At 38.2% G+C, this 27757-nt stretch overlaps 1 protein-coding gene across 5 annotated transcripts in view; it reads left to right on the top strand.

The window, feature by feature from the left end:
* The window catches only part of PRDM6 (PR/SET domain 6), a 101164-nt gene that overhangs the window by 36451 nt on the left and 36956 nt on the right, over positions 1-27757 (top strand). The window lies entirely within an intron of this gene.

Raw genomic sequence — 27757 nt, forward strand, 5'->3', positions numbered from 1 at the left:
TTCATAACAGGAAGGTTGTTTTATATCTTGGCCACATCTTGTGTTCATCTCCAACAAACCAGGTTCAGAATAGCAGATGATATTTAATTAGCCACTTAGAATGTTTGCTAAGATATTGGGCCCTCTAAAGTGATTTTTTAAAGATGGAAATGCATATCAAATGCTCCAGCTATGTGTAAATGGTAATTAAAAATTACTGCACAATAAAGAAGATTAATTTGTATTTCAGCTCCTTTTTTTTGAAAACAGAAATAACATACGAAAGAGGCAATTCTGATCTGAGTACATAACTTCTGATCAAAGAAGTTCCACTTGGTTGTCTCAGTCCTGAATATTTCATACAGGTGAAGCTCCTGTGTTCACATGGAATAACCCCATCAGATGTTAATGGAGAAACAGATCCAGGTTTACATTATTTAGGGAGGTTATGCACAGAAGTCTCTGACTCTGGTGTTTAGAATCAGGCTGTGAAGCTTCAGCTTCTGGAAGCATCATAACTCTCTGTGTGCTTTTCTACCCGTGACTCTCTTTCTGTAAGTGCCATCCACATGAGTGTCACAAAAAGATATACACTGTCATATCAGATAGAAATTGAGTAACTTAAGTTCTGTTATCAGATAAGGGTTGCCACTATTGCTTTCTTGCTTTCCAGTCTTAAATGTATTGTCCAAACCTGATCCAGAGATATTGTGTGTTTTTCTGAATATATGGTCCTGTAGTATATATGCTTCTGTGGCTTTCATGTACCTTGTTCAGTCTAAGAGCAATTCCATGTGCACATTCTTCCTCCATTAGTGTGAATGGAGAAGCTGTTGTGACCAAAGGAGCTATCCTAAAGTTTGTCCTACTCCTCTTCATATGAATCATTTGCAGAACGTGGAGATAATTACATTTGGGATAGCTATTTCATGTTGCAGTTTATTGAGTATATTTGAGCATAGATTGTTCCTGCCATTAAACTTGATCCTTTAACACAAAATTTAGGGGCAGAACTTTTTTTTAAGTGGGATTTATTGGCATGCATAATGCACCTCCCACACACATTGCTCACCAATATAGAGTCCCCCTCCCCTGTTCTTCAGTCTTCCTATTTCTATTTCCTGAAAATTGGGAACAGTTCAGTTGAAACCAATGAGATTTGCTTCATATACAGTACAGACCTGGGGGTACACCTCTGTTGGAATTTTAATGATCCTCTTTTAATTTTTGTTTTCCATTTTGTACCTCTTTATTTTCCTACCATTGCTTTTAAAGCAAGCAATGATGCCCCTATCATTATGTTAATTCTATTGTTGTAGCTGTAAATTGGGTTGCAATTTAGTAGTTTAAGTGGTACTAGGAATAGTTGAAGTCTTTAACATTTGCACATGCAGTCATAAAAGTGTCTGCTTCTTCTTCAGCCATGCAGGTATGGCTATAAGACTAATTATGGCACCAGGCCAGGTGGAATTACATTTGCTGCATGGCAGATCCACCAAAGTCAGTGGGAGTTTTAGTATACAGCAGGTGATTGACTTGTTCAATAACCATAAGAGAATTCATGGTTATCCAATATGCAACACAGTTTTGTATTTTGTGCAATAGATGGCAGTGACCCGTGTGCACATATGCCTGAACTCACCCACATATGGTCAAGTTGCCATTTAAATTTGATAAATCCATATGATTAATGAATGTTGGAAATTGGATACTGTGTCAAGAAATTGATTCCCAAAGTCCTAGTAACCACACTGTTTAAAACAATCAATGGCAGTACCAGCTTCTGATCAATAGGATTATCTTTCTCCGCTGCACATGAAAGATATAAATAGTATATGGATATGACCTGATCTTATATAGAACCAGTGCCCCTTTCCTTGTGCTGAGCCTTTAGCTATTTCCATTGACTTCTGCTAGGCTCTTCATAGTAACTTACATACATTGTGCAGTTCTTAAGATTTAGGTATTAATTCAGATTCTCACAGAGCTTTATATTACCACTGAAAAGCAGAAGTGCATTGCATTGAACAGTGCATATATTGGGAAACAATAAAACCAAAAACTATGCAAGGTCTGCATAGGCTGCCATTCTGTACCCACTTCCCTGTGAGTAAGCACCATTGAATTCACTGGGTCTTACTTCTGAGTAGGCATGTATATGCTTGTGCTGTTAAGTGGGGAAGGGCCATGGCTCAGTGGTAGAACATCTACTTTGCATGCAGAAGACTCCAGGTTCAATCCCTGGCATGTCCAAATCGGGCTGAGAGAGATGCCTGCCTAAAATCTGGGGAAACTGTTATGCAGTGCTCAGCTATGCAAGAGCACATTCGTCAACTGTGCCATCTCCGTCGCACCTCCGGCTCTTGCGAACCAGAGGAATAGAAGGACTTGGTTGACCAGGTGTTCCCCATTTCCAAGTACCTGGCACACGTAAATGTAGTGTTGCCTGTTATTTTTTTTTTTTTGTAATTTTCTAAGACTTTATTCAAAAGATAACATGCCCATCCACACATTTATGTTGCATTTGATACTAGTAATTTACAGCAGCTAATTAGGAAAAATACTACTTTATTCTTAGTTCCTTCAAAACAGAGGCAACATATTTTGATATGTGAACAACTCACTGTATTATGTACAAATCTGAATAATGTCTCACTTGTGGTTTACTTGGCAGAGCACTGAGAAAGGAAGACAAGACTTGGAAGCCTGTTTTGGCTTCAGTTTTGTTTTGACTTAACTGTGTCAGTTTCCCAGTATCCTAATTGTATTTTACTGAGAAGGAGCTTACAGTTTTATGAAGAGCTTTACTGTAGGGTAGTAATCATAATAAAAAATGACTTGATTACATTTCTTGAAGTTTGTTGTTGACTGTTTTTTGTTGATCATGCTTTAAGAACAATTAACGCATTGGAATGCCACTATTGCTTTTGATAATTGAAAGCTCACTTTTGATCATGATTTAAATGAAAAACGTGAAATATTTTAGAATGTGGAATCGGTTAGAGTGTAGCAAAAAATATTTTATAAACAAGTCTGGCAGAGCTTTCTTATCCAATCTTCAGGTATTTGTAGCTCTGTAATAGAATTCACAGCATGTATCTAACAATTTGGATAAAATACTTAAATCAGCTAAAATTTATTTATTTATTTATCCACAAGAATTCTATCCTGCTCTAATTGCCTCCTTATGGTAAAGAACATGTAATTTGATTTCGTTTTGTCACATTATTTTAAAGACTAGTTGATGCAATAATATATAACATTCCACCACTCCATGTCTCGTTATATATAAATAACATTCTAATCTCACCAAACTTTAAAACAGGGAATAGTATATAAATAATGGTAGAGTTGTAAATTTAAATGTGTGTAACTCTCTTAATGGCCTAGAGGAAAGATAAGATAGTTCTGCAGCTATCTGCTAAAGGGATTACTCCTTAGGTTAAGTGATAAAGGTCCATGATTTTGGGATCAGTCTCTATGGATAACACATATGTACCCTTTAGAACATATTTAAGTTGTGTTACATGGAAATAATATAGGTTCCATATTAAATACATAACTGTTTTTAATAGGGAGAGGAATTCTGGGATCAATAAGTCAATATGGCAAAATTGATGTGTATTACAATCAATAATATTGCAATTAAAATGTTAAAAAGCAAATTCTCCAAAACTCTACCAGTGCAACCCAAATGGTAACAAATCAGCTTGAAAAATTTTTGAGGGGTGGATCTTGTATTTCTGTACCTACAAATTCCTTTATGTAACAGCACATTTGGATTTGGGGGGGGTTAATTGATCAGTTCGAGTCCAAGGTTTCTACCTAGAATTAAGTTCCTTGTTAATGTTGTGTGTAAATACATATTTGGCTAGTAATAGTTGACCTTCGGTACCAGTATCAGAATAAAAAATTGCAATGCCTTTATTAGAGCAGTAGTAAATTGTTCTTTTTATTACTATATTTCCATTGAAATAACAGTGTGAATGAACTGTGCAGCTATTATTCAGCAGCTGCCACAGCTGTCACTTTGGTGAACCACTTGATAAATTGGATCCTGATATTTACAAAATCTATTAAAATATGACCCATCATGTGTTTGTTTATATGTTGACAAGATGATGTACACACTGCAGGTCAAGGGTGAGGTGAATTGTTATGGTGTACTTGTCAAGGCAGCTTTTAAAATAAAGAGCATTTAAATAATTTGTGGAGAATAGCTGCTCAGAAAACAGTTGAATGGCAACCTACCGAATACTTATTTAGAAAACAAAACACCTCTGCGGATCTGACACAAAAACCTGTGATAGTTATCAATCAGAATATTTCTATAATATGTTTGGCAATTGGCATTTCAGATAGAGAAAATAAACAGCAATATTAAACAGAAGGTTATTGATTTAACTACCTGGGTGGTTTCCCCAGGACCACAAAGAACTTTCCATTCTGCCTTGTCACTTGCATACCTTCCCTTATCTTTCTTTCGCCAAACCTTTATTAGGCATTACAGATATAGACCATCTTAAAACATCCATATACAAAAAGTTTAAAACATATACAAAGAAACAGCCATATAAGATATATAGTAACAGAAATTTTCATTGGAGTGTCTTCCCGCTAAACCGTGCCATTCACCACTGTAAGAGATACTATTGACAGGAACTCAGCCACCCTTGCAGCTACCTCCAGGGTAATGTCAGACAGGTAGAATCTGATATTTTCATTGTGCCATGAAGGTAAAGGTAAAGGGACCCCTGACCATTAAGTCCAGTCGCAGACGACTCCGGGGTTGTGGCGCTCATCTCACTTTACTGGCCGAGGGAGCTGGCGTTTGTCCGCAGACAGCTTCTGGGTCATGTGGCCAGCATGACTAAGTTGCTTCTGGCGAACCAGATCAGCAGACAGAAACACAGTTTACCTTTCTGCCGGGGTGGTACCTATTTATCTACTTGCACTTTGACGTGCTTTCGAACTGCTAGGTTGGCAGGAGCAAGGACCAAGCTCACCCCGTCGCGGGGATTCAAACCGCCGACCTTCTGATCCTAGGCTCTGTGGTTTAGACCACAGCGCCACCATGTCCCACCATGATGTTAAACTATCCCCCTAAAAGGGGTATAACACGTGTTTACTTAGCTGGCTGTACAGTGGGCAGTAGAAAATAATTTGTCCGGCACATGTGCCCGGCACATTCAAATAACATCTGCAATGTCTAACATTTCTAGGGATGTTTAACTATCTGCCCTTAACAAAAGCTGATGGGAAAACGTTCATCCTGGCTAACAAAAATGCCCTGCACTTTACACCTTCCCTTTTCATGTAGGCTTGTCAATTACACAAGTTTGAGATTAGTTTGTAATAGCAGCATCTAATTCAGAGTCAGTCTATCTGCTTATAAATAGGCTGGGTGATGGGTGGTTGTGTGCTCTTGATGGGCTTACCCTCACTCAGAAGGGGCAGGTACGTAGGAGTACTTCTGTATCCTTTGCTGTCACTTGAGGATTTGGTGGCCTCAGTGCTGCAGTGTCTTTTATCCATTTCAGCTGGTGGCCCAGCTGTGTCCCTATTTGGACAGGGACATGGGTGTAGCCTAGCTTCTGTCGTCTGTATTCTGGTAAACTCTGGGTTAAATTACTGCAATGTGTTATACTTGGAGCTGCCTCTGAAGACAGTTTGGAAACTTCAGGTGGTGCAGAATTCAGTGGACAGGCTGCTTTTGGGGGCTAGATGGTTTGAGCATTTTACATGAATCCTGGCCCAAATGCACTGACTGCCAGTTGGTTTCCAGGCCCAATTCAAAGAGCTGGTTTTGAGCTATAAATCCTTAAATGGCTAAGGACTGTAACATCTCAAGGACTGCCTCTCCTCATATGAACCAACTTGGACCATGCAATCATCATCTAAGGCCCTTCTTCATGTGCTTCCTCCACAAGAGGGCCAGAAGGCGGCGACACAAGAACTGGCCTTTTCTGTGGTAGCTCCCGTTTGTGGAATGCTCTCCCCAAGGAGGCTTGCCTTGTACCTTCATTACATAATTTTAGGCACCAGGTGAAAATGACCAGGCTTTTGGCTGATAAACATGCCATGGCCTTTTAAATGTGTTTGTAGTTGGGGTTTATTGGTTTATTTGTGTTTTAGTTTCATTTTGTATTTTTGAATTCTCATTTTGTATTTTTATGTTCTGAACAGCCCTGTGATCTATGGATGAAGGGCGGTGTGCAAATCTAATAAATCTAATAAATAATAAATAAAATGTATGTATATACAGTGGTACCTCAGGTTACATACGCTTCAGGTTACAGACTCCACTAAACCAGAAATAGTGCTTCAGGTTAAGAACTTTGCTTCAGGATGAGAACAGAAATCGTGCTCCGGCGGGACGGCAGCAGCAGGAGGCCCCATTAGCTAAAGTGGTGCTTCAGGTTAAGAACAGTTTCAGGTTAAGAACGGACCTCCAGAACAAATTAAGTACTTAACCCCGAGGTACCACTGTATATATCTTATCCATTTGTGTGTGTGTTTGGTTTTAGTTTCCTTTAAAAGAGCAGCAAAGCTTTGAGATTTATACGTTAATGCACCAACTAGCTAACAAACAGTTAAGAGTCTTAACTGCCTATGAAGTTCTGTAGGATTTATAACTGAAGTATATACACCACAGAACAAAGAGCACATTTTAAGTAAAAGTCCTTGTTGGCACCAAATTCTTAGGGGATAGCACATGGTTAGAAGAAAACAACAAGGCAGCAGGACTAGTATAGTGGGTGTTAACCTTGTCCAACTGTATATGCTTTTTATATTAAATGAACACTTAGATAATGCATTTTGAATGGCAACAAAGCACTAGTCATATATTTCGAAAAATTGATATTTAATCAATCTAGTAATATGATTTTACTCAAGAGAAAAAAAAAATAATGTATAAACCAAACAGAAAACTAATTTTAGAAAAAACCTAAGTTCCACAAAAGTTTTTATCAAAGGGAAAGAAGGTGGTGTGGAAAATCTCATGTTATCTGTGCCTAATTTTGCTGTTTTACTTTAGAAGCTAATCTCATTATCCTGAATAAGAATTGGACAGGGGATACAAACAAAGTGAGAAACAATGTTTATAAATGTTTTCTGGACTCTGGGCAAGAAGATGTGTTGTGGGCAGGGATAAGGGAGAAATTTCTTTGCATTTAAAGGTGAAACTATGAAATCTACACTCTCCAAACAAATACACAAACTAGAACACCAATATCCTTTGAAATTTGCACTTCTCCTAATATTTTGATGCAGTTTCTTAACCAATAATTATATACAGAAATATTAGGGTAAAGTGTGCATAAGAATGTGTATATTAGTGAAATTAACAAAAGCTGCCCAATATTAAGGAAAATGTGTAAATACTGTATTTACAGTACAAAACTGTACTAAAAATGTGTATATTAGGAAAAATTCACACTAAAATGTGGAATTTTCATGAGGATTCCTTTTTTAAAAAATCAAAAACTGTTGCAGTGGAAATGTGGAGAACTCAATTTAAGACTGAAGAAATGAGAATCAGAAAGAACCAGACTTGACAGATGCATTCATCCTTAGTTGCAAGTCAGGGTATTATATTCCTAAAACTTTATTCTGGGTCCAGTCTCATGGTAGAATCACAGCACTTCATAAATGAACTTGTAGTGAATACTGTGAATCTTATAGATCCAGAAAATTCAAAGTGGAGTTTTGGAGTGAAACATGACAGGAGATCTCCATTACCTTATTTAAATGGAAAATATTGTTCCAATCCTGCTATAATGTCAGTAAACTGAGTTCACATACCAGATTTCACTCCTTGCTTAACAATTTATCCCATGAGTTTCTCATACTTTGACTGTTTCTTGGACTTTGTATTTTGTGGTTTGGTAATAAATTATTATAACATGATACCGTGAGCAAGGCTTTGAATGTATTTTTTGGCAGGGGCAGTGCATTGTACAGAACTTTACAGCTCTGAAAGAAGAGAATACATGAATTTGATCTGTTGTTTAAAAAGTAACTTAAATGAAAAAAAATCAAGCTTCTTACATAAAAGTTTGGATGCAAAGGTGCTTTGCAGTAGTGGCAGGGCACTTATCCTCATGCAAGGTGCAGGCTATATTCTCCGTGTTTCTCCCTTCCACTGTAGCTTTCCCTGACCATCAAGACTAGGTTAGAATATTAAGTTCAAACCATTGTGGGATAATGGCTGTTTCCCCCTTTCCCGAGTGGGTGGCAGTTGAGGCCGCCATCCCCAGCAGCTGGAGCACACAGGCTCAGATGGCCATTGAGAATCTTTTCAGCTGGCTGTGCTGCAGGACGGGGTTGCCTGCCAAAAGATCTCCCATATCATTTTCTATAACCATAGCAGGAAGGGACGCGGGTGGCGCTGTGGGTTAAACCACAGAGCCTAGGACTTGCTGATCAGAAGGTCGGCGGTTTGAATCCCCGCGACGGGGTGAGCTCCCGTTGCTCGGTCCCTGCTCCTGCCAACCTAGCAGTTCGAAAGCATGTCAAAGTGCAAGTAGATAAATAGGTACCGCTCCGGCGGGAAGGTAAACGGCGTTTCCGTGTGCTGCTCTGGTTCGCCAGAAGCGGCTTTGTCATGCTGGCCACATGACCCAGAAGCTGTCTGCGGACAAATGCCGGCTCCCTCGGTCAATAAAGCAAGATGAGCGCCGCAAACCCAGAGTCGGTCACGACTGGACCTAATGGTTACCTTTACCTAGCAGACACTGTATCTCTCCAGCTGAAGGTGCACCTCTTCCACTGTCTCCTGAGACAGACGGATGCAACCAACTTTCAGTTAAACGTATTTAGGACTGGTGTGTGATGGATCAATTATAACCACAAGTACTTGGAAGTAAGTTTGACAACTTTGAGAGTAACTTACTTCCAAGGCAGGAGTACTTAGAAATGCAGATCCCTTTTTGTAACTTTAACATTTTTAGTATTGGTTGAACAATTGTCAGCAAGTTCTAAATAGTCTCAGTATCTCACTGCTTACACTTGAAGGGTCTTATAACTGAAATTAAAATATACATAGTATACATTTTAGATTTTATTTGTGGTTTAAATTAAAGCACATGGCTAATGAATACGTTTTCCGGCACATATGCTCTTGTGAAGTGTATGTTTGTGTTATTTGAGATTACACTGCTGGAGTCTGTGTTGGCTTATTGAAGCAAAAACATCACTTCGGCACTTTGACTAACACATTAATTGTGGCTTAAGGTGGCAGACCTCAGCTACATTTTTTAAAATGTGACACAGGATCCTTTTAAGTTTGTACGGGCAATGAATTCCTGGGAGATGTCTCAGTCTAGTATATATGTGTATTTTATTAAAATAATTTATATGCTTTCATTTGGAAAAGGCATACAAAAGTGTTTCACAAATAAATATAACACTGTCACAAAAACAGATCAATAAAATGAAAATTTTGTATGTAATCATATTTATATCCTGCTTTTCAGCCAAAATTGACTGAGGTTATACCAGTAAAAATTCCATGAGCTTGTTTGAAGGTTCTAGCTATCATATAGTTTGACCAAAGAACAGTACCCTCCTTCTGTCTCCAGTGTCATCCTCCTTCATTGAGCAGACAGTTTCATGAGGGATGCAAATGGAGTGGGGAAGCAGGGAGGGGATGCCCATCTTCCTAGGGTAAACCAGAGCTTTCCAAACTTTTCATGTTGGTGACACATGTTTTAGACATGCATCATTTTGCAACACAGTAATTCAGTTTTACTAGCAAACCAGAGGTTAAACTAACCCATTTCCAGCCCCAGGAGGAGCGTGGAGAGCGTTAGCATGACACACCTACACACTGCAGCTGACACTCTAACGTGTCGCGACACACAGCTTTGAAAGCTCTGGGGTAAACAGTGTCTCAGCTAGATGATACTGACATCCGCCAGTTAAAATCCAACACAAATACATAAGATGTTAGAATCAGATTGGAGATAATATGGGGCGAGGGTGGAGGAGGGCAGATACTTGCATAAACTACACAGCTCTTTGTATTAACAGTTGTGTTTTGTTACTTCGAAAGTGCTGGACAAGCAAGGTTTTGAAATGAGTATTTCTGTTGTATCAGAATCATCAGCAAATATAGCAAAATGGCTACCACAGTCTCTGAATCTTGCTGCTGTCTAAATTTGAAGTGATGGCCTGTGGTTATTCAGATTTAAACTAAGATACAAATAGCATTTTATGTTTTCTGAGATTGCAGTGCTATCGTTGATGTGAGCCACACGCTCCCGTCAGTTTGTACTGGTATAAATAAAGAGTATTAATGTAAAGTAACTATTAAAGTTGGTTTTACAGCAGCATATGCAAGAGTAGAATGAGGTCTGATATCTACCTTTGATGATGCATACAACATGTCCACTAGAATGAATTTGTATAATTTAAACAGTCTCTGTTTTACAAATCTGAAGTCACAAATATTTTCCTTACAAAACATTTGTTCCCAATTTTAGCCTTTTTTATGCAATAAGGTCAGAAAAAGTTCAAAATGACATGATGGAGTATATCTGTCTATTTGGAAAAGTGATCTCGCCAATAATATAGGAAAGACACACTAAACTCTTTTTGCCTGTAGCAATTTTTTTTATTATTAGAATTCTTAAGGCAGCTACAGAATGCTTGAACTTTGATTTCCATTTTACAAGTCATGGGCTAGATCCTGATTTAAGTGTGCATATGGGGTTGGCACAAGTTGAATTTTCATATCAGTCCCCTACAAACATTCCTCCAAAGGTCAGGAACTCTGCTAAATGGAGTGGGCTGTGGTATGGCAAGGGGGGGGAGATAAGGGGAGACCCCTGTAAATTGGGTAGAGGCAACTTTTAGCTTCACTTATTGAAGATGCTGCTACTGATTTTTTTGTGTTCTCCCTCAACGCCCATGCCACACCTACTCCATTCAGTGGGGTCCCCTGGCACTTGGTAGAGTTTTTGCAGAGGACTGATATGGGAAGGTAGAAGTAGGAAAGTCAACTTGTACCAGCCCTACTATGTACACTTTCTTTAACACATGAATTGTAAAACGAAATCCTCTGTCATTCAGTGGAGTATTGGGGGAGTATTTTTCCATGGAAATAAAGAGCAAGGAAGGAAGCTTTCGCCCCTCACATTATGCTGGATCCAACCCAAAGTCGTTGTAGATTTTCATTTGATGTACCAGCACATATTTAGTTGACTTTTTAAACTGAAAAAGTAGGAATAGATGGAGTGTTCTCACAAAGCAGTGTGTACCACCAAGCTGTATGAGAAGTGGGATCCTCCAAGGGCTAGAGCTTCTTAACTTGTTCATAAATGGCCTAGAATCAGGGGTGAGCAGGGGTGGCCAAGTTTAGTGGCAGCAGGGAATTATTTAGAATGATGAAAACAAATAGTGAAGGGGCTCCAAAAGGATCTGCACAAAATGAATGGAAAATAACATGGTAAATGTGGTTCAGTGTAAGTAACTATATAGTGATATAGACTGTGAAAAAAATCCTCACGTATATTATACATGGATGGGATCTGAGCTGATGGTGACTGACTATAGCATGTGGATTGCAGGATGCTGAATTTCAGAAGTTTCTTTTTTGTGGGGACGGGGAAGAGAGTTCCTTATTTGTGTCCTCCCTCTACAGAAATGAAAAATGAGTCATTGTATTTTTGTCATGAAATGTAAGATAGTTAAAATAAGGTTGTGGGGAAAAGTAATCAATAATGTAAATATTATGAAAAGCAAATGTAGCTAAGTTAGTCCATAAGAAAAAGATCCAGAGTTCACAGCTGAGAAATACCTTTATTGGAATTATACAAATTCTCTCAAAATCATGGCAAGTTTTTGAGATGTTAGGCAAGATGTTAACTGTTGGAATCATCTTTTAGGGGTTCTTGCTTTCCTCCTGTTTGTTCCACAAATCAATACGATTATTTTGCAAAGGTTTAATTATTATTATTTCATTTTATAATTTACATGAAACAGAGGGGCAATTATAATGACAGACAAACAGCAAAAGATGAAAAAAGTCAAGAGTTAAAATAAGAGTCCAAGTAAAGACTATGAACATTCTCAGATCAAGTACAGTTCCAGATTGCCGAGCTTCTGATGAGGGTTGTCTCACTGTGTATGTCACATAATTCAAAATGATATAAAAAGTGTCTGGAGGTTCTAGTCCTTGTTGAAATCTCAAATTTTGTGTCATTTTCTCGGTTCTAGAAGATTCCAGGGTGAGTCGTAATAAGCACCCACAGTGTTAGATTTTGGGCTGTTTTCCATTGAGTTGCAATTACTATTGGGGCTGCCAATATCATATAGAAGACCAGTTCTTTTGACGATATATTTACATTGGTATCATCAAAAATATTCAGTAACATTAATTTTCTTTTGTAATATTTCTTATTTCTATCAAATTGCACCAATTGACATTCCTATCTTAAATGATATTATGTACACATTTTATTGCAGCTCTTCCAACAATTAGGTTATATAGAAGAAAGCATTTTTGATAATTGCAAAGGAGTGAGATACTATCTGTGTAGTAATTTTAAGTTTCCCCTAAAAAAACTTATTTTGGATAATTGTATTGGGGGGGGGGGGGAGATACAAAACATATTCCTGATATTTATTTAGCAACATTAAAACTCCTTGCATCTATGTGTTATTGTATGGTCAGTTGTTTTGGCAAAATAATTTACAGCGTACCACTATGCATCCTCTTTTACGTCATTTTGTTGCCATTTGATCAATGCATAAAACAAGGGAAGAGGATTAAAAGGTAAAGGGACCCCTGACCATTAGGTCCAGTCATGACCGACTCTGGGGTTTTAGCGCTCATCGTACTTTATTGGCTGAGGGAGCCAGCGTACAGATTCCGGGTCATGCGGCTGGCATGACTAAGCCACTTCTGGTGAACCAGAGCAGCGCACGGAAACACCGTTTACCTTCCTGCTGGAGCGGTACCTATTTATCTACTTGCACTTCGAAGTGCTTTCAAACTGCTAGGTTGTCACGAGCTGGGACCAAGCAATGGGAGCTCATCCTGTCACGGGGATTTGAACCGCCGACCTTCTGATCGGCAAGTCCTAGGCTCTGGTTTAACCCACAGTGCCACCCGCATCCCTAATGTATTACAATACTTTATATAAAATTGAAGATAAGGAAAGATGTATTGCTACAAGATCACTTGCTTACATAATACAGTCGTACCATGGAAGTCAAATGGAATCCGTTCTGGAAGTCTGTTCGGCTTCCAAAACATTTGGAAACCAAAGTGCGGCTTCTGATTGGCTGCAGGAAGCTCTTGCAGCCAATTGGAAGCCGCAGAAGCGCCGTTGGACGTTCGGGTTCTAAAGAACGTTCGCAAACAGGAACACTCACTACTGGGTTTGCGGCGTTCGGGAGCCAAAACGCCTGAGTACCAACGCATTCGGGATCAAAGGTAAGACTGTATTCAGCTATACAGAATACTACAGATATTGTGATACATTAATTTGATGCATTATTATTCAAGCAATGATAAAACTTTCTAGTAAAGGAACAAAGTGATTTCTATTGTGAAATGAAGTCATCTCTACTCCAAATAGGGCAAACCATGACATGTTAATCTACTATTTGTTCATTAGCACCCAAGTCTCTTAGATTGTGGTTAAACAAATTTTAGCTGTCCAAAACGATAGACTGGGGGGTAGCAGCAGCTGTTGCAGTGGGCTACTGTCCCAACAGTATCTTATCTAAGCTGGCTGTGACTCTTGTAATGATCAGGGACTCCCTGGGACTGGGACTTCTTCATAGTATCCTCTCGCCTTCTCTTGAGATCCTGACAGCTGTCTTTAGGTTTAGTTTATTCTTGCTGGATGGAGTAAGCTGAAAAGGCTACCAAAAATAAAGTTTACAAGTGTTTCTAGAATAACGTTCAAATGTTAAATTTATGCTATTCATAACCTAATGGAGGTCAGTTTGCCCCAGATACAACCCAATGTGCTTTGTAGGGGGTTAGAAAGAGAATGTAGTAGAGTTAGGAAAACATCATAATTTTAAAAGTGACACATTTCAACAACGAAATAAAACTGTAGGCAGTACAGAAAAGAAGTAAGATCCTTGAAAACCATTACTTCATTAGGGCAAATGTTTAATGTGTGGTGGTGTGGGTTTCCCCCCATTTTTTTAAACAACTCCTTATTGAAAAAAGTTCCAGGACATTTCTCTAGGCTTCCTCCCCCCTTTTTGAAGCTATAAAAATGTTACTTAAGAACTAGAGGTGGCACATTATTTATGACCAGAATGATTTCTGTTTTGTTGGTCTTTGAAAAAAAGAGATGGAGGGAGTGAGCGAGAGCAGTAGACTTGTAAAAGGGGACCTTCTTCCATATTTGTTTATGAATCTGATTTGAAAGGATGGGTCTCATATCTATCCAGTGGACTTGAAAAAAGGTCTGAGCGATGTCTTTATATTATTGATGAGGATCATTTTGGAACATAAATTCATGGAAATGATTAAAGCCAGTCTTCTAGGCTGTATTGCATGGTTGACACAGATGAGAAAACAAGTCAAACGCTGATTTGTCAACATACATTTAATGAATTTTTTACATTTCAAATTTTTTTAATATATGTATATTTAAACAGATTTGGTACACAAATCTGGTACAGACTCACATTCAGCATGAATGAGAAGTTATTTCCTACTTCTGAAACTAAAATTCAAAAGGAATGTAAATACAGTTTGTAGATCTAGTTGTTGCAAGTGAGCCCCCTACTATGTTGTGTCTAGCACACATAAAAACAGATTTAAAATATCCATAGCTAGAGATGAAAGGATCTGTCAATTTTTCTCTCAGCTTCTCATTTTTGCAGATTTAAGTTCAGTTCTCTACATTTCTGCAGCAATTTGTGACTTTTTTTTAAAAAAAAACCTCATGAAAATTCTTCAACATTTTCCTGCAAATTTCTCCTAATAAACACATTTTGTATGTACTTTTGACTAATGTACACTTTTGAAGCAATTTCTCCTAATAACATACATTGTTGTATGTTACTTTCACTAAAATGCATGTTTTCCTATAATATATGCATTTTGGAAAACCTCATCACAGGGTTTAAATAAGTGAGCATTTTGAAGGTTGGCTATGTTTTGGTTCTCATTGTTTTGGAAAGTAAATGCAAACTGAATTGAATTTCTGAATTAAACTGTTTGCTTAAACCTTTATTTGTGTTAAACATAAAAGAAGAGTAGAAATAATAATACAACTATAGAAACAGGTCAATGCTGTTTTTTCAACTGCTCAAACCATTCATTAGTGATGTCTGATGCTTCTAAAAGTATGTGTAGCAAGTCCTACTCTTGCTGCCACACCTTTCCTTAGTTCTGTCTAAAGTTGCTGGATCTTCTTCACCCAGCTCTGCCCATGGAATAATCTCATATCAGTCATGATTTAAATGCCAGTGTTTACCTCTCAGTCACATATGCTTCTGACAAACAGAAGAACAGTGCTTTCCTTCTGCCCTTCTTTACGCTTTCCGGAGATATTTGGTTGATCACAGCTGGAAACACAGTTCTAGACTAAATTGGAACCAGTCATTTTTCCAAGACCACAAACTAAAGTATTGAAGGAATGGGTTTCCCAAACCCAAAACTGACTGTGCAGGCAGTTTGAAACTGCACCAAAATCCCTATTTTTTCTTAGCTAAAATCCATTAACTTGAGCTCTGAGTCAATGTATAAACAAAAAACCCAGCTGTGCTCAGAGCTTTCTCCTTTATCAGTTTGTGACAGCAGGGATGACCCTGACTGCACCAGTAGAACAGAGAAGACACGTCAGTGCCTTATCTTATGTCCTGACCACAAAAGACGCACAGACCTAAGTCCGGGAACAACGCCAGAAGCGTGTTCTCGGAGATGATGACCTCTTCCTCCAAGAAAAGAGTAGGAAGAGGAAGATCCTTTTATGGTCAGAAGTACAGGAAGGAATTCCCATTTATGGTTAAGAATACCAAAGCAAGAACATATGTGATGTCAACCTGCGTACATAGGCTGACATGGTTGGATTCCTGGGGAAGGAGGGAGAGGGTGCCTGGAGAATATATATACTGCATGAAAGTATGCATTTCTTTGGACTTGCTGTGGACTCACCACGCAAGTGCCTTCTGCTATCCGGAGAGCAGAATAAACTCTTTCTTGGAATCAACCTCGGTGTCATTTGACTTCCTTCATCCCGTCCGGAGCAACGCAGACCCAATCGGTGAACTCCAATAAGGCTACAGTATAAGGCAGAGGTGGGGCTCTGAATTGTGGGAGTCTTTTAACAGATAAAAGGAAGCACTTATCCACACAGGGTGACTGAAATTTGTTCCTGAAGACGGCCACCACCAGCTTAGATAGTTTTAAAGGGAATCAGACAAATTATTCCTGCATTTCAGGGGGTTGAACTCGATGACCCTTGGGGTACCGTCCAACTCTACAGTTGTATAAAATTCATGGAGGATAAAGCGACCAGTGACTACCAATCATGATGGTTATACTAACTCCAGCATCAGAGATGGTATAGCTCCAAATACCAGTTGTCAAATATCCAGGCCACCCCTGATTCCATTTTGGTTTTTTGCATTGTATTAGAAGAATGAGTACGAGAGAATTTATTCCGAATTGTTCTCATTACTCTTAAGATAAATTACAGGACAGAAATAAAGTGAATATCTCATGGCCTATGTAGCAGTGATCAATATGAGTAAACCTCAAAGCAAGAGGGAAGAGAGACAAATAAAGCTGAAAAAGAAATTGGAACCTGTTGTGTCTTCTTCACCTCAATAGATGGGAAAACACTGTAATGATGTGGCCTATCCTTAATTTACAGTATACACAACTTGTGACAGGAGTTTTTATAACTCTAAAAATTGCACTTAATAAATATGAGAAGATACAGGTTTTCTTGATTACTTAAACCTAAATGTTTACTCAAGCTTTCATGAGAAGTTCATCTTAATTTAAACAGAACTGGGTCCTGCTGAACTAGAGCCATTTTTTTGATGTGGACTCAAGTGCACATGAAACAGTCTTAATAACATCCAAACGCGTTTCATTTGTAAACGAAGTCTGCACAGGCTTCACTTTGTGGTTAGGGTACTGTAATCAGAACTAAAGTGTAGTTCATTTTTCTTAGGTAGAATTTTTTTAAAAAAACTCCTTATATTTCATTTCATGTAACATGAAATGTTCAAAACAGTTTCTGGTTTAGATATTTTCTAACAGCCTAACACACACATTCACACAAGAGGAACATGTGTAAATATTTGTAGTACAGTCCATGGATATAAAAAGTATTACTTGTATTTTCCTTTTCGTGTTGATGTTATATAGTGATGTTGGACACATTGTGGGCATCATTGCTGAGAAGAAGGGAAAAAGATAGATTTGAAACACAGCCTGAAAGGTGGCACTTAGCCAGGATACTGAAAAATGGCAAACATGTCACATTTTAACAGCTGGATGCAGAAATATTTCTCTTTAATTTGGACGGATAACATTTTTTTCACAGTAGGGCATTCTCAAAAGACTACAAGATCAAAGAGGGTGGGTCTCACCAGTCAAACATCATCTGGTTCCAGGATGGAGCAAAATGAATGAACTGTCAGACCTTTTTTCCTGGTGTATACACTTTGGCCAAGTAAAAAGTAAAATGTTCAGTGACTTATTCTAATCACAGACCAAATTCTAAAAATGAAAAGTGAATCTCTCAAAGTCTTACTCTGATGTCTGAAGAAGACTCTGGATTGATTGATGGTTTACATTGTATTGATGCCCTCTGCCACTTTTAGAGATTAGATAGGCCAATTGTTGAAAAACTCCTGCAGTTTGAGGACTCCTGCAGTTTGAGCATGGACTAATCTAACATTCTGCAGAAAAAAAACAAAATCACCAGTCTTTATAAACTTTGCATGATGCTTAGCAATATGTAACCTAAATATATATTGATAAGGGATGGAGGGCGGGAAATCCTTTCATAGGTAAACATCATTAAGGGAATATGGACTTCTTTTTTAATGACAACTTTGGTTCTAAAAAACCCCAGGAAGCATATTTAAGGGTTAGCTGTATATGGAAACATTAGCATGCTGATTTTCTAGTCCTAAAATCTAATGAATGTGAACTGTTGAAACACTATGACCATTTATCAGTATGAAAACATGGCTCTAGCTTTTACAATCATTACTCATTTGTTTTATGGAGAATCTCAAGCATAGTTTGTCATACACTTTATTACTTGAACTTTTAATCATCAACTGGGGAACTTGGCATTTCACCCATTTCAAAATACTCAAAATGTTTTTTTTTTATGTGTTTCATTTTGGAACACTTGCATAAAGAAAGAAATATAATTCAATTCGTTGATGACTTAGCTGTTGATGCAGTGATACAATTGGGTAATTTTAGCTTCTTGAACTTCTAAATTCAAAGTGTGGTAAGCCAACTGTTCTGTGTTTGGAGGCCCTCCAACTCATTCTGGACTTCTCTCCCAAAGTTCTGTCTTGATGGAACACTGCTTGGATGACTAGAAATATGAATACTCCCTTCAAAATTATTGCCTAAAAGAGGCTTAAAATATTGAGTGATATCCAATGTTTGTTAGAGTTGTGGGCATCTATCTGTCTTGAGAGAAAATGGAAGAGTGCACCATTGGGGGATAAAGTCAATCTGTTGGAGAGTTACATTGCCTGCTGTGACTGTGGTGCCCAATACAGAAGAGGCATGTTTGATTGCAGCTGGGTCAGATGAAGGTGTCCGATTTTGCTGCTACAGATGCACCGTGATGTTTCTTCTCTCTGAGCTTCTCCCAGCAGTCATTTCTCCTCTGGTCACAGCTATGGATACATGGCCTGTCTGTCAGTTAGTTAGAGTAGGCCCATTGAAAACAGTGGACTTAGTTCATTGGATGTCACCCATGAATTATTAGAGTAAAGCAAAAGAAATCTAGGCTTCACTAGGCTGAATACTTCATATAATTTACTCCATAGCAAAATTTACAAGCCAAATAATATCATTTAAGATTTCAGATTAAATTATTTCACGATGTAGTGTATTCTGGAAGAGTTCAAAAAGTCTGTTCAGAAAATCTGCAGGCTGCTCATAGTTGACAGTAGTCCCCATTTGAGTGCTTTGGACTTATGTGTGGACCCTAAGCTGTGCTCAAATAGAGATCCATTTGTGTGATCTGGTACCTCTGTATGCAGACTGTGTATGAGCTGCTGAAATTTGCATGATAATCCCAGCTTGAATAAGCTCTACAACAATACAGGCTCCGAATGAAAGGGTCAGTACACAGCAGTGTATTGCATTGTAGTGCTTATAAACATGAGCTATTGGATGGAAAGTTCTCAAGTCTCAGATTTCTGGGATGTCACAGGCAAGCTTCTTTCATTTTAGTCCACCTACTGCACCACAGTGATAAATACTGTTGGCTTAACTTTATTGTTAACCGTGTTATTATTTTATTGTTTACCGTAACTGTTTTAATACATTTTGAGCACTATGTAAATGTTGAGTATAACTATTATGGTAGCAATAATGCAAACTTCAGATCAAGTTAAAGGCCTGCCTTTCCCAGTGATAGGTTGGTGGCAAAGGGAAGCTGAGTCACTCAGTCTCCATGTACTCCTAAAAAGGCACTAGGGGATGAGTTGGGCTTCAAGGAAGGCTTCCTTTGAGGCTGAACAAAACTGGTGAACTGATAAAGGGACCAAGCATGGGTGAGAATGCTCTGATTAACTCTGTCCTCCTCCAGTCAGATGAGGTTTGTAGTAGTCATAGGAGAAGCATATTCCCTAGCAGCGGAAGGGCAAGATGGAGGCACAAACATGTCACATGTGCAATGGATCAGAATCAGTGTTGACCACAGCTAGCTCACAACTGTGTCAGAAGTTGTAAATTTTCCTCAGGAGGTTTACAACTGCTACCGTCTTTGTATTGAAACGTCTTAGACAGGAGGTGCCTCAGGAAATACTTAAATAGGCAGGCTCTGAGGCCAAGACGTTTTCTGTACATCTCAGACTTTAGTGGGTTTGCGAATATTTTGGGGGGGGGATAGGGATGGGCATTTTGACAGTGGATCATTCTTACTCTTCCTGATCTCTGGTTTGTAACCCTGCATGTCCACATCTGAACATGCAGTTTCTTACTGACATCAATAGATTTTAAATGGTGTTTGTAGGTAGCATCTTCACATGTAGTATAGCAGTTGAAGGACAGGTAGAGAAGGGGCCCAGACATATAAATGTGTCCTAATTAAACCCAAATATGTACAGACTGGAGAGAAAAACAGATTATTATGTCTCTCTGCTGGAAGTCCTTGTCATTGGGAATTAAGATACGTTATTTGAAAAAATCAGATGTAAGTAGTTAGGGGATTTCTGAACCTCGTTGCTATTGCCATTGGCATCAATCACTAGTGAGAATATTTGTAAGACTATCAGAGAAGGATTACTCAGTAAGAAGCTGTTAAATATCCTCTGTCCTGCTCTTAAAGAGATGCGCAGCAAAAGACTGCTGTAGTTTCCCTTTTTTAAAAAGACTTGGTTGAAGTCAAGTCTGAAATCAGTTGTGTTTCTAATGAATGAATGTGTAATGAATTGGTATAGTATAATTTATTTGTGTCAGTAGAGAGTAGCTAATTATCAGATGCATGACTATGCTGAAATAGAGAAAGATGGAAAATTTTCAGTAAAGACAGAAACTGGTATTAAATCATTTCCTGATGCAAGGGCCGTGCTTATAAAAATATGCATGTGTTGTTGTTTTTAAAAGTTAGGGAGCTGACTTTGGCCTATTTGTCTTCCTGTTGTGATTCTACTTATTTTAGAATCTCTGAACCATCCAGTTGTTAGCCCTCTTCACACATTTGCTAAATATGTGGAGGGAAGGGAATGGGTTCGTGCATGCTCTTGCTCTTTCTAATATTTTATTCAGTGGATGATGTGAACAGGCTATCTGCAAGCAGTTAGGAACCCTGCTTTTTCAGGTTCCTGCTAACTCAGAGCAAACCCTATATATTGCATGCAAATGTTGTACAAACATGCGCTATTCTGCTGCCATGATCTCAGAGTCTCCAGTCTGCGTTATGTAGGCCAGGGTGGGGAAGCCTTAGAGCCCTAGAGCAAATGTGGCCCTCCAGGCCTCTCTGTCTGGCTCCAGCCACACCTCTTTCCCCAGGCCATACCCTCCACTACCCCTGCTTTGCACCCTGCTGGTGTGTTTTTGCCTGGCTGGAATGTGTGTTTGAACTCTGATAATAGCTCTTGCTTGCCTAGATAGAGTATTCAGACCGATATGTGAGTGTGTGTAGAAACTAGCTTACAAAGGGGAGTAAAAATAGCTCAGTTGGTTAGAGCAGGATGCCACGGTTTCAGGTTCAATCCCTGTATGGGACAGCTGCATATTCCTGCATTGCAGGGGGTTGGGCTAGATGACCCTCGGGGTCCCTTCCAACTCTACAATTCTGTGATTCTAAAGCTAAAATTCACATTAGTTGGCTCTGCTTATTTTTGCTTCTAAGGCCTGTCCACCACTGGCCCCCCAGAAGGCCCCCCAGTGGCCCCCCAGAAGGCTGGCTACATATTAGAATAAGAACTTTTGAAATACATTTTCTGGTAGGATTTGATGTGCAACATTCTTGATATATTCTGGAACCTGGCTCTTCTACCAGGCTTTTCTTGGTAGTGTTACTGGATAGTTCATCTACTCTGTATCATCCTATTTTAGTATATTCAATTCCCCTAGAGACAGTGAACTTAATTTATATTTTTTTCTATGTCGTGCACAGTTAACTTCTAGAGCTCTCTTCAACAGCAGTAGCAATTGCCAATTGCTTAATGAAGTTCAAAAAAGCACTAGAAAATTTCTTAGACGACTGAAAGAATATCAACAGCTATTGCACAAGATGCTAAGGGCATCCATCGTAATACTTAAGGTGCTCCTAATACTATAATACTTTAAACAAAGTGACTTGTAACATACTACAGGGACTCTATTAACAGCCGGTGTGGTTAAAACTTTCTGAAGCATCTGCATCTGGCCATTAGTGGAGACAGAATACTGGGCTAGATGGTCATTAGTTTGACCCAGAATAGCTGTATTTATATTCTCATTTAGTGTAGCTTAATATTTGCAGTGTGCAGTGGTTTAGATAAATGAAAGTGGGAAACAGCTTCCACAAGGATGTAACTGCCTCATCATACTCCATCCAAGTGCTCTTGTGACTGGTATGTAGGGTACATTACCATCTTCAAATAAATAAACTAAACTAGGAGCATCTTTCACTGCTCAGAGATTGGAATTACTGAGTCAGTGAACCACAAAGCCTGTTAAACCTATGGAAAAAGGAAAACATGCAGGTGCAACAACCTTGCATTTGTTAGCCATTAACTAAAGACAAAAGCAATTCCCACCAACAGATCCTATGGCTTGAGCAGGTTAGAAAATTCTGTAAATCCCTCACCGCCAGGTGTTTTTGTTGGTAGTAAGCCCCCAGAGAAGTTGTTTTGAGTGAGAGTAGGGCGGATCAGAGGAGGCCTAGTATCTGTGAGGCTCAAGCTCCTCCATTTCTCTGATAGATCCTAGAATCAGCTCTGTTAGGTATACCAGCCTGGAGCTGATATAGTTAATTGTCTCCACATTAAAGCAGATGAGAGGGAAAACAAAAACTTCCAAGATGAAGGAAAGACACCCCCCTAAATCTTGGTGTAACCCAGCAGGGCTGTGGAATTGGCAGATCCCAATATAGGATTTCACAGTTAGTCTTCAACTGAAAAAGTCAACTTATTGCCCAAACAGTGATGATTCAGGAGACTGATAATCCTTTCCTTGTGTGCCATTTCCCTGTCAACTTCCACCCCCCACCCCCAGTTCTGTTATCAGCCCCATTAGGAGGGGAAATCCAGGTACCTGCTTGGTTTATATCAGATAGGAGATGACACAGGGGTGGGAGAATTAAAAACCTCCTTCTCCATAGTAGCTTTACTGAGCAAACTAGAAGCTCCATAAAGCTGTTCAAAGTAAAGAAAAAGATGTGGAGAGATCTAATTTGATCTGTTTTGATCTCCATACTGGAAAGAATGGTTGTGTGAACTCACTGTAAATTAAAAACAAATCATTTCTGAAAAACAAACATTTGTAGTGTTAGCAATTTGTTTTGGTTGGGGAATTTCTGATATATACTCTGAAACTGTTGCCCCATTTGTTCCAGTTCAGCTGACAACCTGCAGCTCTTTGAGCTGTAATGGATCGGTCAGCTTACACAATCAAATTCATTTATGATTTTGAGATGATAACAAAATCCATTACATTTTATTTTCTAGTACAAAAGGTAAGAAATTAAGAGTGCAATTGCATGCAGAATTATAATAACATAGTTTGTTTTCTATTTATTAAAATTCTATACTGCCCTAAATCTGATGATCACAGACTGGTTTACAATATAAAAACGCAAAAACACATAACATGTAACAAAAAAACCCCAACAGTAACCCCCCTCAGTTTCAAAGACCCTTTGCATTTTCCAAAAACAAAAAGCCCTTATAAAATTATCATTTTAGTATGATTTTTTTCTAATATATACACATTTTTTGGAATACAGTTTCCCCTAACCATGATTTTAAAAGTTTTTTCGCTAATATATACATTTTTGCGCACACTTCCAGTACAAGCATTTTTGTGTTTATTGCTTGGTTGGAGAATAGCATTAAGTTCATCAACGTGGTTTTTGAAGAATAGCTGTGTTTTAGTTCATATATATTTTTCAAACAGTAAATTATGTAGGTTTGCACTAAAATCCGAATTGAACTGAATTTCTGTTCTATCCCTAGTTACAAGTGATTTCCTATTATAAAACTAAGTTCTCTAAATTTTCAAGTGGAATAGCATCTGATGTGCTCTAAGAAACGTTAAAGGATTATTCAGTATAAAAGACTTCTTCATTCCCACAATCCTCATCATTTCAGTCATTGTGGCCTGTCATGTTTACATAAAATAGTAATTAAAAATATTTTAAACATTTTTTTTAATGTTTGGAAATATTTGGAGTACACTATTAAGAACAGGTTTTACTTAGCAGCGTAGCAAAACTTTTAATATAGTTGGAACCCACAATATTTATTCAAAAAGCATTAAACCTTAAAAGTGTTGAAATTAAGTAGTCCAGTACTCATGAAAGCACCAGGCTTGTATTCAGTTGCACACAGTTAATTTAAAAGGGTTATAAGCACATGTAATTGGAGACAGAACTTAAGCCTAAGCATTTAAATTACATCTGTCAACCAATTACAGTTTGGTGTTTGCTTTTATTGTTAGTCCTTCGATATTTATGCATGATCTGATTAAAACAATTATACTAGCACTAGATTCTCTACAGAAATGAAAGGAGCATTTTCTGTGGATAAGCTGTGGTCCAATTCACATGTGATGTAGAAGTTCCATAACTGGATCTCTTTTTTAAAAATACTCCAAAAGAAGGCAATGGGCGCTTCAATGCGGTCAAAGCAATGGCACTGATTAAAGTGATATTCAATTTTTCCCTCCCTATACGAGTTTCCTGATTTACCAGTGCTTTGATCAAAAGTTGATAGATCTGTTGATGGATCTACCATGTCATGTGTGGTTTGGCTAAAGATTTATAATTTCTGGAAATTTTGAAGCCATGGGCGGGGGTGGGGAAGGAAATTCTGCCTTTTCCCTATCCCGGGGTTTCAGAGGTAAATGGAATTTTGGGGGAGAAATTGAAATACATCCCAAACTTATACTATTTGGCATGTTTAACTGACATATTTAAAGAGCACCCTGTTTCCTGAGAAATAAGACCTTACCCTGAGATTGGAAAAAAAAAACCCCAGACAGTTAGGAACACTGAAACAACTATGAGATATCTCATACATTTTATGTTGTTAAAGGTTTGATAAGAAATTACATATTGCATATATTTCTTTTTCCCCCTTACATAACAAGCATAGCACACATTGTGAGAGAGTAAAAAGTATTTTATTCCAAAAGACCAAAATAATTCATAAGAGGTTTTTTTTTTTCAGTATTTCCCAAAATTTTGAGTTTTACCATTGGAAAAATGGGATAGGGGAATCCTTGTGGAAATATTGGGTCCTCTCCCAATTTGCCCCCGCCCCTCGGTCTTCACATCTCTTTGTCTCATATTGCTGGACTAAAACTCCTGCCATCCTGCCCATTCGCTAAGCTGGCCAGCTGGAGCTGATGTTAGTCCAAAAACATGGAGGTCACAGGCTCCTCATCCCTGATTCATATGAGTATGAAGTTAAGCTTTCTTACTGATGACACGATAATATTAAGCTACACAGAGCTGTGTAGTTTCATTTTGTTGAATGCTCTAGATATTTTTCAACTGAATATCAGGGGGCTTCACCATTGCTTTTTGAGTTAACTGTTGACCCAAAGGCACCACACGTAGCTTTTCAATGAACAGGCATGGTGTGGTCAGTTCTGAACAGGTTTCGGAGCTTTACTTTCTCTGATTTAAGGGATAAGTGCATTTTCAGCTTTTTCCAAACTGGAACAATGAGCCCTAAAGAATACTTTGGTTTTGTTTTTTTGTTTAGCTCTTCTGTTTCTAATTCCCTCGAGAACCAAAAGCACATGAAATAATCATGAGAGTCACAAAAAGAAAGTATTAAACATTCACAACCCTCATAAAGATTTGATTCTTTGACCTTGGTAAAAGAGCAAGGCTCAAAAGAAAAGGTGTTAGTTAAAAATATAGTAACCTTTAAACTGTGGTTCTCTTATCCCCATAAAGAATGTCATATTTTAAAAAGTACACTTACTGTTAAATAGACCGTTCATTCTTCATTTGAAGAAAAATAAATAAACCCCTGTACAGATGAAGGATCTAAAAATAGTTGTTTTTCATTCATTATAATTAACTTAGAAGTATGGATTTGCTCCCCACACACCACAATCTTGGGAACATGGTTTCAGTGTAATATCACATGTTTTGCATGCAGAAAATCCCAGCTTTAATCTCTGGGTTCTCTAGATAGAAGTAAAAAAGACTTTTGCCTGAAACTCTGGAAAGCTGATGCCAGTTGATGTGTAGATAGACTAATGCGAAGGTACATTCTTTCACCTTTGGTGGACATGCTCAAGGATTAAGACTTTCTGGGAGATGATCTATAATGAAATGAAAAAGGTATTTAAATATACCTTTCTGAAGAAACCAGAGGCCTTTCTCCTGGGCATGGTCGGCCAATTGGTGCCAAAGAAGGATAGAACTTTCTTTATGTATGCCACAACAGCAGCAAGAATACTTATTGCAAAGTACTGGAAGACACAAGATCTACCCACCCGAGAAGAATGGCAGGTGAAGGTGATGGACTACATGGAACTGGCGGAAATGACTGGCAGAATCCGAGACCAGGGAGAAGAGTCGGTAGAGGAAGATTGGAAGAAATTTAAAGACTATTTACAGAAACATTGTAAAATTAATGAATGTTAGAAGGATGTTGGAATGATGTTATGTGGCTTTAGCAGAAATGTTATAAAGGATTTGGGAAAAACAGACTGTTAATTGGTGAAAGGAGGGAAAGTAAAGTTACATTATATTAAGATAAATTACAGGACAAAAAGTTGAAAAGATGAAAAGGATTTGCTGAAACAGATAATCGAACTGGAATACAAAAAAAGGGAGGTGTGAGGAAGTCAAGGAAATAAGCTAATGAAAGATAAGTTATGGGAAGATTTGCTGTATTTTTCTTTTTTGCTTTTTTAATGGATTTTTCCCCCCTTTCTATTTCTCATTCTTGTTTTTTCTTTATTGTGATGTGTTGTATTGTTTTTGTTTAAAATTGTGTTTTTTTCTTTTTCTTTCTGTAACCTTTAAAACTTTAATAAATATTATTTTTTTAAAAAAAGATGTGTAGATAGACTAATGGACTGGTTTGGTATAAGACAACTTCCTATGTTAGTAATGCTTAGTCCATCACAGAGGTATGTTGTTGTTTAGTCGTTTAGTCGTGTCCGACTCTTTGTGACCCCATGGACCAGAGCACGCCAGGCACTCCTGTCTTCCACTGCCTCCCGCAGTTTGGTCAAACTCATGCTGGTAGCTTCGAGAACACTATCCAACCATCTCGTCCTCTGTTGTCCCTTTCTCCTTGTGCCCTTCATCTTTCCCAACATCAGGGTCAGTTAATTTCTACAGAATCATCCTTGGATGAGTATCTTTGCCACCAGATAGTCGGGCTGAAAACCCAGTATAGTATAGTATTCAGCATTTCCTGCACAGATTGGCATTCGATTTTTAAGTTGTCTGTTTTATTTACATGTTCAATTAGGTTTGCAGTTCTGTACAAAATGGCAAACATTTCTCCCAGCATGGTTGTTCCTTACATTCCTTTCCCATTTAGCATTATGCAAATAACTTTTTAATGAAATATTTGGTCAGTGAGAGGTTTTGGTGCAACAACAACAACAGAAGAATACTTGCTTAGAGAATGTTGATCCTTGTCCAGCCGTTCCACTGCAGTTCTTGCATCCAGATTTCTTGATGTTTGTTTATCTCACAGTTCATTATTTAAGGCTGGTCTGTCAAAGTAGGTTAAATATTCTTTGGGAAACATGGTTACCTCTTTGATATACCAACAGTCTGTTAAATATAGGAAAGATTGGCCTGATAAGAGAGACATGATAAACTTCCATCACTAAAAATATTTTGTTCTTTGTTCCGTTTGGGTTTCTAAAAGCATCAATAAGCTGTGAAAATATTTT

Source organism: Podarcis filfolensis (genome assembly GCF_964270895.1).
Source record: "Podarcis filfolensis genome assembly, chromosome: 11".
NCBI lineage: Eukaryota > Metazoa > Chordata > Lepidosauria > Squamata > Lacertidae > Podarcis > Podarcis filfolensis.